The following is a 12,838-nucleotide window of genomic DNA, read 5'->3' as shown; positions in this document are numbered from 1 at the left end:
CGCTCCTGTGAGGCTGGAACCCCACTAACTCGCAGGCTAAAGTGTGAGCTTCTGGAAGGCAGAAATTGTCATTCATCAGTGTACCCGCACCTACCACACGTAATACCTGCTCAATAAAAATGTGCTGATGAATGAAGACTTGATATCGCCAAAGCAACTCCACTAGTCCTGGCTTACCTAGCTTACTGTTGTATTTTGTGACCCATTTTCCAGCTTGGGAGCTGAAGGCACTGAGCAGGGATGGTCAGGGCCAGAAGGGAGGGGTTGTGGTTCCTGGGAAATGCCCTCCATCTGCCAAGGCAGTGAGGAGGAGAGGCCGTTTTCCGGGAGCCCTGAATGCAATCCTGTTGACTCAGAGGCATAAATAATGCACCAGCATGTTCTCTTCTTGCCCTGCGTCACGCTAAGAATAGCACCGGCTACCCTTTCAGGGATTCCACGGTGAAGAGAGCAGGACATCAAGACGGGGACAAGCAGGGGAAGACGTCGTTGGACTGAGGACTGGCAACCACCCTCCCTCCGAGCACATCTTTCCCAACCTGTGAGACAGAGGACCCTGGAGGTCAGAGCTAAAAGGCTCTTAGAGGCTCCTGGTCGGGAGCTCTCAGAGGATGAGGGGAGGCCTGGGAAGATGGAGCCCCCTTCCTTTCTACCAGAACTGTTTTATCGTCTCCTCCCTCCTGACCCCCATCCTAAAATAAGCCCAATCCTCTCAACTACCGCTCCACCACCCTCCTGCTCCCTCGTCATGTGATGAATAGAGTGGGTGCTTCCCCTCTTATGTGTTTCCATGTAAAACTTTGGAGAGAGAGGAAGACTCCATAGCTTTTAATGTTATTTTTTTCTCAGTTTAGAAATGACTAACCTAGAACAGTGCCTCTCATACTGTAATGTACAAAATTACTCCGGATGCTGTTAAACTGCAGATTTTGATTCAGGAGGTCTGGGTTGGGGCATGAGAATATGCATTTCTAAGAAGCTCTGGGTGATGCTGATATTGCATCCATGGGCCATACCTTGAGTACAGAAAAACTAGAGCATTTCTCTTTAAAACAGAGGGAGAGCCCAGCCAGTGTGGCTCAGCAGTTCAGCATTTACCTATGATCCAGCAGATCTCCGGAACCTGGTCAGGGTACATGCCCGGGTTTCAGGCTAGATCCCCAGTGGTGGGGGGTGCAGGAGGCAGCCGATCAATGACTCTCTCATCATTAGTGTTTCTATCTCTCTCTCCCTCTCCTTTTCTTTCTCTGAAATCAATAAAGATATATTTTTTTAAAAACCAAACAGATGGAGAAACTGAGGCCCAGAGAGGAAAAGGGATGTGCCAAGAGCATACAGCAGAGCTGGGATCAGAACACAGGCCTCCTGTTTCCTCCTAGTGCTTGGTCCTAGGGGAACCCTGGGGTTGAATGGAGGTGTCTGGAGTGGAATAAGGGACAGGCAGCAATTACGGGCTGTGGGAATCGGTCCAGGGACAGACCTTCATTCAGCCAAAAGCTGAACCTCCTGAGTCCACAGGCTCCCACAAGGAATAAAAGGAAATAGAATTCACCTGAACAGAGGCACTCAGCCAGAGTGACTACAGCCTCCTGCCCAAGAGCAAGCCCTGGCCACCATGCATTTGAGGACTGAGGGACCCAAACCCTCCAGGAAGGCAGGATGCAACAGGTGGTCATTCAAATGCAAATCAGATCAATGGAGAGGAAGGACTGGCCAGAGCACTGGAAGTCAGTCTAATTCCGTCAAGGGTGAAGGGGCTGGGGGAGTGCAGAGAGGCCCACTGGCAGCACTATCTGGATGGACATCCGAGGGAAAGAAGAAAAGAAAGGAGGCAAGATCAGCCTCCCAAACTGGCACAAGGAATAGCCCCTCCCTCCCAGGACCGGCCTCAAACCCCTTTGCAGGCTCCAGGCCCTGCCTGACAGCCCCACTGCCCCTCCTCCCATGCTGCAGGTCCCCTCAGGGTGCTTCACCCTCCAGCTACAATGGCTACAGTGCTCAGACAGGGCCTTTGTGCTCAGACGGGGCCAAGCACCTCTCGCCTCAGGGCCTTTGCACTGGCTGCTGCTCTTGCCTAGACCCCTTTCTCCCCTCACCCCTCTGTTGTCCCTTTCTGACCACACTTCACTTCTCATCCTTCAGGTCTGTTTCCAGGTCTAGGGAGGGCTTGTCTGCCCTCCAACGTCACATTCCTCTGCCTCAGCACCCTCGCCTCTCCTCCAAACTCCCATGAGGAAGTAATTCCATCATTATTTGTTTTAGCATCAGTCTGCCCTGCCTGATCCTAAGCAGCCCCCGCAGGGCAGGGTCTGCTGTGTCTGCCCTCCCGCCATAGCTGGGGCTCACTAAATATTTGTTGGCTGAATGAGGGAATAAATTAATAAAAACACTGCTCACATTACTACCGCAAAGCCTTCACCTCCGTGGTTCCAAGTGACCTCACTTACCCTGGAGAAGTTGTACAGGACTGGGATTTGCAAGATTATCTGGGTACATAGCCCTCTACTCTGCCACACTCAGGCTGAGTGGCCTCCGTGGTCACAGGGCCTCTCTGAATGGGTCTCTGGCACTGCTGGTCGGGTCTATATGAGGGGGAATCTGAGAAAGCCTCTGAAAGCTGTAAAGAGCATCATTAACTGGTAGCATTACTCTGTCCTTGTTTGAGGCTCAGAGAGGGAAAGAGTCTCATTCAAGGCCACACAGCCAATGTGTAGCGATGCCAGACACCCTGGCACAGCTTAAAGCCAATAGCTGAGCTTCAGGCCCACCCAGGCTCTGTAAGGGCACCATCTGCCTGGAGGCTGGGCAGGGGTGGAGAAGGGAGAAAAGAGGAAGGCTGGGAGCATTCAGCCTCAGGCCCAGAGCCAGGGTGTGGTAGGTGGGGCCCCAGTGGGAGCCCTGAGTGGGACCTGTCAGCTGGGCATGGGGGAGCCAACTGGCACAGGCTGGGTGGTAGCATGCTTGCTCTCCATGCGCGTGACAGTCTATTTTTTAATCAGCACCCTTCCCATCCCCCAACTCCGTGTGCTCTCCCAAAGGGCCCGATAGCAGGAATCTTGGCTGAGACCAGGGCCACCTTGGAGATGGGTGGTAGGGTCCACAAGTCCCACTCCCCGTGATGCCCACAAGTACTAAGTGGCCCAGGATAGGACAGGAGACCCAGGGGAAAAGGGCACCTCCTGCCTGTGACCTTGGGCTCGTCTCTGGACTCACTGACCTCAGTTTCCACCATGTGTCCAGTGATGGGAGGCATGCCAGACTCCATGGGAGTTCATAACAACTCAGGCTGTTGGGATCCACTCAAGCTCCACAACACGAATGACGCCTACTCGTCAGGCCCTGGCAGAACCTCCCATGCCCACAGCATTCCCAGGGCACACTTGATTCTCCCTGACCTAGTCCCAGAGGAGGAGGGGCAGGGAAGAAATGAGGCTGAGCTGGCTCAAGGGCCAACCTCAGAACCCCAGACCCCAGACCCAGTGAGGTTTCTCCTTCTAGGACTTGAGGGACAAAGATGACAAAGATTAAAGAAGAGTGCTGTGCATCCTTAAGCAGGTGGCTTGGCCCCTCTGAGTCTCTGGCACTCTGTCTAAAGCAGGAGGGGCCATATTATGCAGTAGTAGCACACAGGTTTTGGGGCCAGACTGCCTGGGTTTGAATCTGACCACTTACCAGTGTGTGAATTTGGCAAGCTCAATTAACCTCTCTGTGCCTCAGTTTCCCATCTGTAAAATGCTGATGATAACAGTACTTACCTGATGTAGTTGTTGACATGTAAAGAAATTTGAACACCCCTGGCACATAGCAAATAACCATAAACATGAACTATTTTTCCAGAACACTGGCTCTCATCTTCTGAACACTCTTAGTCTCTAAGAGATGTTATTCCAGAGGATAAATGCGAGTCTCAGGTCAGCCCTCTCTCCTGTTTGTGGGGCTCATTCAGCCTGCCCCTTTCTGACCCACCATGCTGACAGCCCCTCCTGCTGACCCCATGTTTTTGGAGTGTGTTAAGCTCTTTCACACCCTGACCCCCACATATCCTTCTTAGCCCATTTCATAGCAGCTCAGAACAGAGGCCTGAGTCCCAGGGGAAGCAAATAATTTGTCCAAGACTATCAGCCAGTCAGCTAAGGCCTGAGGTTCAGGTATCCATTCCTGAAGCGTAGGCCAGGCCCTTTTCCACAGTGCTGTGCCCATCCTCCCACCCTCAAAACCTGTTCCTGGCCAAACGCCAAAAAGTAATTTATACTGAGATATGAGTCTTGAGTAAGTGTCCATCTCCTCAAGGGCTTGCTATTTTAACAGAGATCAAAACATGATAATGCTATTTAATAAGTAATCTTTTCTTTAGCATTTATCATCTCATTTAATTTTCAGAGCAACAGTATAAGGTCTATTATTGTTTCTATTTTATAGATGAGAAAACAGAAGCCTAGAGAGGTTATATAACATGCTCAAGCTTCTCCCAGCTAGCCAGAAGCAGAACCCAGGGCTCCAACCACAGAATCCGTGTATTAGCCTCGAGGGAAGCAGGTAGTACTGGAGGAGATTGAATCTGGTCCATGTGTAGCAGCCCCGGGAGGAGGGGCAGGGTAGTGTGGGGTCACAGTACTATACAACACTGCCTCACCAAGTGGAAAAGATGAAGCTAGGATGGTGGAATTTCAGGCAGTGGCCAGTTGGTAAAGATTTCATTCTGGAGAGAGAGGGCTTTTGTAAGCCTCTGGAATTACAGGGCCGGGAGGCTGTCCCCACATTGACTCCTCCTCTGGGACAGTTCACAAAGGACTCTGAGTTCACACACACTGGACGAACTCAACAGGGCCCCGGTCACCCGTCTGACCAGATCATGGGCCCTAGGCTCCTTTGGGTGGGTCCGCAGCCTGAAGCCCCAAGGGATGAAGGCATTTTCATAACCACAGTCAATGCCCCGCCCCCTCCATACCTCCAGTTCCTAGCTTAGACCTTTTACCATCTTCAAAAACACTTTCCTCCCAATCCAATCCCTCCCATTCTTCTAGACCTAAATTCTGGTCATGCCTCCTCCATGAGCCAGCCATGACCACACCTTCAGATAACATTCAGGCCTCTGCTCCCATGCCACCTCCAGAGAGAGTCCTTCCCCAACCACCGACACAGAGTAGCCCCTCTCCATCTCAGCAGCACGGCTTACTTTTAATCATGCCACTTTTACCTATCTGAAATTACCTTGCTGATTTCTTTGTTTCCTTTTTTCTTGACTATCTCCCCAATTAAAATGTAGCTCCTTGAGGGCAGGGGCCTGATTGTAACTCCAGTGCCTAAAGACCCACCCACCCCATTGCTAGCCAGGGACACTGAGGTCCATAGAGAGCAAGGGATTCACCCAAGGTCATACAGCAAGCAAGTGGCAGAGGTTGGCCTAGCACCTAGGTCTCTGCATTGCGGCGTCCCCGTGCCCATTCCAGATGATTCTCTGCTGGCTTATCTTGCCCTTGCCGCCACACTGCAGTGGGGGCCAGGGCCTGCAAGTCCTCCACAACAGCACCCCTCCACTTCCCCAGGGGCTCACAGTGCCCCAATCTGGGCAGCCCTGCCTGCTTCCCCCTCAGTCCCTCCCTTCCTGGCATCAGCAGCTCTGATGAGCTCATGTCTGGAAGCCTGGGAGCTGCTCTGAAGGAAAAGGTGCCTCCCAGGCCAGGCCCCTAGGCCTGGAGGTGTGTTCAGCCTTGTGGGATGATAGCCCTGGCAGGTGAAGGGAGGAAGCTCACCCCTGCCCAGCCTACCTCCCAGAGCTGTGACATGGGCTCAGGGGGATGCATGTCAACCACAGAGCTAGTCCGGTGGGGGTGGAGGTAGGGTGAAGAGGAGATACAGAGAAGGTTCCTCTGCCATATGTGCCCCGTCCCATTATCAACAAGCAGCTCTGGCCTGGCCGGTGGCTCAGTTGGTTGGAGCATCGTCCTGTGCACCAAAGGGTTGCAAGTTCAATTCCAGGTTGGGGCACATACCCAGGTGGCACGTTCCATCTCTGGTCAGGGTGCATGTGGGAGGCAACCGATTGATGTTTCTCTCTCACATCAACGTCTCTCTCTCTCTCTCTCTCCCCCCCTTCTTTCCTCTCTTTAAAATCAATAAAAACATTTTTTTTAAAAAGAGTGATTAAAAAAAAGAAGCAGCAGCTCTGTTCCAAGGAAAGGCAGCTCTGCGGCCTTCTACTCACAGAATCACCCTGGGCAAATCTCTTCTCTCTAGCCTCAGTCTCTCCAACTCTAAAATGGGGAGATTAGGTAGAATGATGACTGAAGGGGCTAAGGATGAGTTGGGAACTAGGCACCTGAATGTCACAGGGTTTTAAGGACCCCAAAGCTCAGGGGGAGAGCAACAGCTAACAAGGGAGGGAAGGAGTTAGAGGCCTATTTTAACCATGTAGGTACTGATTCCAACCACACTTAATATAGGTACTAGTTTGAGAGGTGGGGAGGGGCAGTTGGTCCATGGCCTGCAAAATGGGGGCCAACCTGGAAAGTGGTGATTGGGAGCCAGGGTGGCACAGCAACATACAGTTTGCTTTTGCAAAGTTCTCTGAGTATCGAACTAGAGTGATCCTAGTCCATTCCCCACATTGTACAGATGGTGAAACTGAAGGGAGGGGGGGGGGAACCAACCCAGGATCTCATATGGAGACAGAGGCAGGGGACCCGCCTCCAAGCACTAGGACATTTTCAACTCCTTTGAGGAGTCCCATTCCACTGCCTGGGGTATAGGGCAGGTAGTGGGAAGATGAGGTAGTGGGGCCCTGCCCCAACACAGGATGGGGGCCAGGCCTCAGGCTGATGACAGGCAGGCTGGCACCAGCAGAGATTCCAGTCCCTTACCCCAGTGCACCCCAGTCCCTTTGACCAGCATCCTGTCTCATCCAACACCTTGCAACACGACAGGGGTGGGGCGCACTCCCACCGCCCCTGCAGCCACCCAAGTACAGCTGTCCCCAAGGCAGTGCCTGGAGGGCTCCCTTCCCGCCCTCTCACCGAGAGCCAGAGAGGGCAGGGGTCTTGCCCCAAGCTCACACAGAAAGTTGGTTTATTCCAGCGCCACCTGCCACTGTGGAAAGGCTGGGGCGTGCGGCGGGGCTGCCTCCCTGCTCGCCCCGGTCCCTCGCAGACAACCCAGGCGGGGCACGCGGCGGGGCGGGGGTGGGGTGTCTTGTCAGGGCCCTGGATGGGGCCCTTCTAGGGCCTCCGAGTTCTCTTGGCAAAGGGAGCAAGAGTAGCGACGTTGTGAGAATTAGATGCGTGGCCCTTTGGGACAGTCCCCCCTCTCCCCGGCGGGGCTCGGGCTGGCGGTCCCTGCGGTGGGACAGTTCGCATCCCGCGCGCCTGGCCCGCGCGCAGCCCGAACCCGGCGGGGGGGGGGGGGGCGCCCGCGGGAAGGGGGGCCGCCGGCTCAGCACACGCCGTTCCGTTGCCCCACAGGCGCCCATGTTGGCCAACCCCGGGCAGAGTCCAAGCCGCTGTCTTCCCGAGGCCAGCTGGCCCGATCTCTCCCAGGGTGGGCTGGGGAGCGCAGAGCCCCCGCTGCTGCCCACCGCGAGCCCGGCGCTGCCCGGTCCCGGATCCGCCCGCGCGCTGGGGCTGGAGGGCTGCAGCGCCCACGCAGCCCGGGAGCGGCCTCCCGTCGGGGCGTCCTCCGGCTCCCGAGCTGCTCCAGAGCCTCGAGATGCCTCCAGCCGGCCCTCCACCCCACCGTACAGATGGGGAAACTGAGGCCCGGGGGTGTAGCAGCAACTTGGCCAAGGTCACCCTGCCTGCGGGGACCTGGAGCCAAGAGGTGCCACCTCCATCTAGTTGGTGCCGGGAACAGCGCAGGTGGGAGGGGGCGAGGTGCGCTCGGCGCCGGCACCCCAGCCCGGCCAGCGCCCCCCACTCACCTCCAGCCTCCGTGCGGTCCCCGAGCTCACTGACGCCACCACCTCCGCGCACCTGGCAGCGTCCGTCAGGGCGCCCCGCCCCGAGACCCCCTCGGCTCGGAGGCCACAGCCACCTCCACCGCCTCGCCGGCTTCTGGGGGACCCGGAGCCAGGAGGGCTGGGCGGGCGACCAGCCGCGCTCCTACCAGCGCTCCCCGGGGCCCTAGCGCCGCCCCTCTCGCCGCCCGGCCCAGCCCTCCGAGGTGCGACTCCCCCCCCCCCCCCCCCCCCAGGTTCGGCTTCAGTCCCCCGGCGGGTCCCCTCTCTCGCCCTGTCTCCCCCACTTTGCCTCACTCTCCGCTGCCTGCTCGTCTGCCTCTCTGTTTCCTCCACGTTTTTACGTCTCTAGGTCGTCTCCAAACTCTCTGCTTTCTGTTCTGCTCAGCATCTGCACGCCTCCCCGTCTGTGCCGTCTCCACCTTTTTTTCTCTGTCCTCACGCACCTCAAAATCTGTCTTTGTGATTCTTCCCCCATAACTGGCGCCACCTCCCGCTTCCCCAGCCCGTTCCCTTTCAGACCCGGTGCAGCACCTTCTCCAGCCCGTCTTTCCCCGCCTCAGCCCCAGGAGCTGCAATAACTGTGGACCTTGGTGGAACTTGGGCAGACGGCGCTGAGGAAGGTTGCCGCCTCCTCCCAAGCCCCGGGCCATCCCCTGACTTAAGTGGTGGGCCAGCAACCACAAGGGCAGTCATGCCCTGGGTCTCTTGGGCTTCAGTTCCCCATCTTTTCATTGAACTAAACTCCATTCACACTGAGCTCCTTGGCAGGCAGCAGGCAGAGTGCATCAGAGTCACATGGGATGCTGTTCAAAGTCAAGATTCCCGAATTCTGGTGACCCCTCCCAGTGTAGGGGAGACTCAGCGGGCTTGGAAACAGGACTGATAACGAGCACCCTTCACGCTCCCAACAATTTTGAAACAAAACTACATTTGGAAAAATGCCGGCCTGGGTTTTCACCGAAGTTTCCCTGGGTTCCAAGTACCCCACCCCTTCAACCAGAATGGTTCCACTTTCATCTGTATTTTATGTCAGGGTTCTTTCTGTGTTTTAGATTTCTGCTAAAGGAAGTGAGAAGTGTGCTGATGCGAATCCAAACACAGAGTTACAAGTGGACTGGTTTGGGGACATCCCCTATCTCCAATGGGCGGGCTCAAGAGCGCAGGAGGTCAGGTGACGGAGGGGACAGATCCTCCCTGGCTGCTCCGCCTCGTGGGGCCACAGAAAATCCCTCTGACACTGTAGATGCTCTTATGCTGGGGCTGCCCCAGGTGGGGGTGGGAGGCACAGAGGGGGCCTGGGGAATTGGCATCAGGCAGGTTATATTGCCTACAGGGTGAGTGCGTGTGCTAAGAAAGTGGCTAGAGCCCAGCCTGTGGGAAACCAAACTGTGTGGGTGAGAGAGAGAGAAGAGAAAGGCTAGGATTACTGTGTGGGTGGGTATGAAAGAAAAAGAGATGGGAAAAAGGAAGGAGGGCAGAAAGTGGTTCGTTTTGTCCGTAGGTGTGTGACAGTGGGCGTGCAAGAGTAGATGTGCCTGTAAAGGAGAATGTGTGCATATGTAAGAGAGATTGCAAAGTGTAGGTGTGTGAGCAAGAGAAAATGGAGAAAGGACCGTGATTCAACCTGTATCTAAGGGAGGGAATCTGTGTACTTGTATGTTTCAGGCGGGACCGTAGCTATGTATGCAAATCTGATACATGTGAAAGTTAGGCATGCATGGGTCAGGGGTGGGGGGCTGTGGGAGGGTGTGTGTGGATATATACCCCATGCATGGATGTGTGGGTGCCTGAGGGCATGCACATGTGTGCAGATGTGAGTACACACATGCATTTGCATAAGAACATGTTGTATATACACCATGTGTGTTTGCATGCATGTTTATGGGGGGGTGAGCGTATATGTGTTAGTGCACATTCAAGGTATACATGAACCTGTGAGCCCTGCTCCTACACCATCACCCTCCTATTACGGTCACTACAGTGTGAGGAGTGGGAGGAGAAGTGGGTGGCCCCCTGCCTCTCTGACTGCCCTTTCTCCCACAGGACTGAGGAGCAGGGCCATGTCCTTGGCCCAGGGACCACTGTCAGCTCTTATCAGGGGCATAGATTCCTCCACCTCCACCGGATGGACGTGGCCTGGGGCAGGGTTCATCTGACAGCCCAGGTCCAGGTCCTCATCTCCACCCCAGAGGCTCAGGCAGTATCCTCCAGATACCCCAAACCCCCAATAGCAAGTGGCCAGGAGAGGAGGGGAGGCAGCTTTCCCAAGGCCGTGAGTGAAGGAGGGGCTGGGTCAGCCTCGGAGCCTGGCTCTCCCGGAGTGTCTCCAAGGGGGAGGGAAGATGACCTAGCAGAGTCCCCCACCATCCCCCAGCCTGAACAACCTTTTCCTAGCCCCAGGTGGGTGGAAGAACACAGCCTGCTGCCTCATTTCCATGGAGACAAGTCAGCACAGAGGGTGGTGTAAAGCATGGGCCAGACCTCCCAGGGTTCAAATCTTAGATCTTCCACCCGCAGGCCTGAGATTTTGACAAGTCACTAAACTCGGTTTGCCTTAGTTTCCTCATCTGTGAAACAGAGATAAGAAAAGTATGAACTCCCTAGGGTTATTCAGAGGAGGAACTGAAGTAACCCACACAAAGCTCTTAGCACGGAGCCTGGCAGCTGAGCTGGGAGGCAGAAGCCCTGGGTTCTAGCTCTAGTTTTGCCACCAACTTACTGTGTGACCTTGGACAAATTGCTTGCCAGCTCTGGGCTTTAGAGTCTCCACCAGTTTATCTCCACAGTAATCTCAATGAGCCCTTCCAGTTATGACTAGCTGAGACTTTGCAGAGAGGACAGCTGTAGTGCGGGGATCTCTTGGTGAGCTGTGGACTAAGCAATGCAGGCTGGGGCCTGAGAATGAGCCATACACGACACTTTCCTTCCCACATATATTCTCCCAAGTTGGCAGCAGGTGATGGCAGGGAACTTAAGCTGCTGCCCACCTCATCTCTCCGCAGTCTCTGACCCTCCAGCCTGCCAAGGATCCCATTCTGCCATGCTCAGCTGGTACTCAGGCCTAAGAGAAATGGCACTGGTACCCACCCACCCCAAGTGGTGAGTACCCAAGGCAGAAGATGTCCTGACCCATACTTAAAGCTATCAAGAGAGGCAGTTATAATTGCGGAAGGACGGGTGTAATTGTCTGAAGATGCTTATAATCCTCTGGCGGTAATGGGAGGAAGCTTTAAAAGAAACCCTAATCCACTAATAACCTGGCAGTTCCACAGGCCTCTTCCCTCCGGATCTCCGGGCAGAGAGAAGGGACTCTGGCTACTCCCTTTCCCAAAGGAACAGAAAGGCCAGTGAGGGCTCTGACCCCAGAGCACCCGATTTCTACTCTCCTGCGAGAGCCAGCTTCTTTCCTGCCTCCGCCTCTGAGAAGTCTCCCCTGCCCATTCCATCCTTCTGAGGCCACTTCTGTCTCCTCTGTCCCTAGAACTGTTCAGGACAGAACTGGAGAACCGCCTGGCTGGATGTTTAAGAGAGGAATGAACCAGAGGAACATGACCACAGTCTCAGTCAGTGAGAATGAGATACTATGAAATGATCTATCTCCATATGAGAAGCCAACAGGGCTCATTAAATGTAGTCCCTTCTCCCCTCTCCATCTATGGTCTCTTTACTCCAGGTGTCAGCAGGCCACACCTTTCCCTTATAAATCCACAATACAGTGGCGGCCAAGGCCAAAGTCCCTTATTCAAGATAAGCTGTGATTGAATCATGGCTTAGCAGCTTGCTACCCATGAGTCTTGGCCAAATCGCTTATATTCTCTGATCCTCAGTCTTCTCATCTGTATATAGGAGATAATAACAGTATGTCCCTCATAGGGATCATTAAATGAAATGACTTGTGCAAAAGCTCTCAGCACAGTGGGCTTGGCACATACGGGCTTAACAAGTAATAGCTATTGTATTGTTGAACTGATTGTGAGCATTTTAATTATTATGAACATCTTCACATGCTTTTCTAGATTACACTAAAATTTCCAAAACGCTGCCCCAAGATCACTACAACCTCACAATAGCTCTATGAAGAAGATAGGGCTCATATTTTAATTTTATTTGTACAGATGAAACTGGAGCTTACCAAGGGGAAGGGGTTTGCTGGGGTTTCTCTAGTCGGCTTTGGTTCCAGAAGCAGCACCCATGTCTCGCGGCCCCCACACATGGTCTGTGAGAGGGATGGAAGCAAGTCCTGGGCTTTCAGGCTCTAGGGGAACTGAATTTGGGCTGATTATGGTGTGAGGGCCCACCTGCAAGTTCAAGGCTGCTGGGCCCTCCTGGGGCCCTCCTCCTCCTGCCCCAGATGCATTGAAGTTTGCCCAGCTCTACGTGTGACCCAAGTGTGGGAGGTGGTGGGGGTTGGCTATGGGGGGAGATCAGAGCCTGGAAAGAATTATTTCAGAAAAAAGAGTGGGCAGGATGGCTGGTGAGATGCCAGCCGGGGCGTCAGCAACGCCTGCAGAGAAATGAAGTGTTCCTGCGTGACGCACAAGCCCTCCCGGGCCTGAGCGAGCATGGCCCAGTTCACGTCCTCCCCATCTGGACCCACTTCAGCGTTTCCATGGGCCGGGTGGTAGAGGTGATTCAGTGTCGATTTCCCTGCCCCGCCCTGCTGCTGACTCCGGCTGCCTATTATCACCCTTCCTTCCTTCCTTCCTTCCTTTGGGCTGCTCACACGGAGCTCTCCTCTACCCGCCTTGGTTGGGTCCTCACTACAGCCCAGGTGATGTGGGTCCTGCCTCTGTCATCTCTACCAGATGGGAAACCGAGGCCTGGGTGAGGAATGTGCGTCCCTCTCAGTCACCAACTGGTCCTTAACGTCCTCACTCTGGGCCTCGG

General features: G+C 54.7%; 1 protein-coding gene across 4 annotated transcripts in view; it reads right to left on the bottom strand.

Annotated features, from left to right (window-relative positions):
• Positions 1 to 12,838, bottom strand: part of SYNPO (synaptopodin) — a 50,683-nt gene that overhangs the window by 21,996 nt on the left and 15,849 nt on the right. The window contains exon 1 of one of the 4 annotated variants that reach the window (XM_087816926.1): positions 7,913 to 8,020. The exons of the other annotated variants lie outside the window; for them this stretch is intronic. The gene's annotated coding sequence lies outside the window, so the exon portion shown is untranslated. Of the gene's footprint in view, positions 1 to 7,912; positions 8,021 to 12,838 lie in introns of those variants that run through there. 4 annotated transcript variants of the gene reach the window in all.

This window comes from Miniopterus natalensis, chromosome 4 (assembly GCF_054644295.1).
Source record: "Miniopterus natalensis isolate mMinNat1 chromosome 4, mMinNat1.hap1, whole genome shotgun sequence".
Taxonomy (NCBI): domain Eukaryota; kingdom Metazoa; phylum Chordata; class Mammalia; order Chiroptera; family Miniopteridae; genus Miniopterus; species Miniopterus natalensis.
The sequence above is the reverse complement of the archived record's forward strand: the minus strand, read 5'-3'. Positions and strand labels throughout refer to the sequence as shown.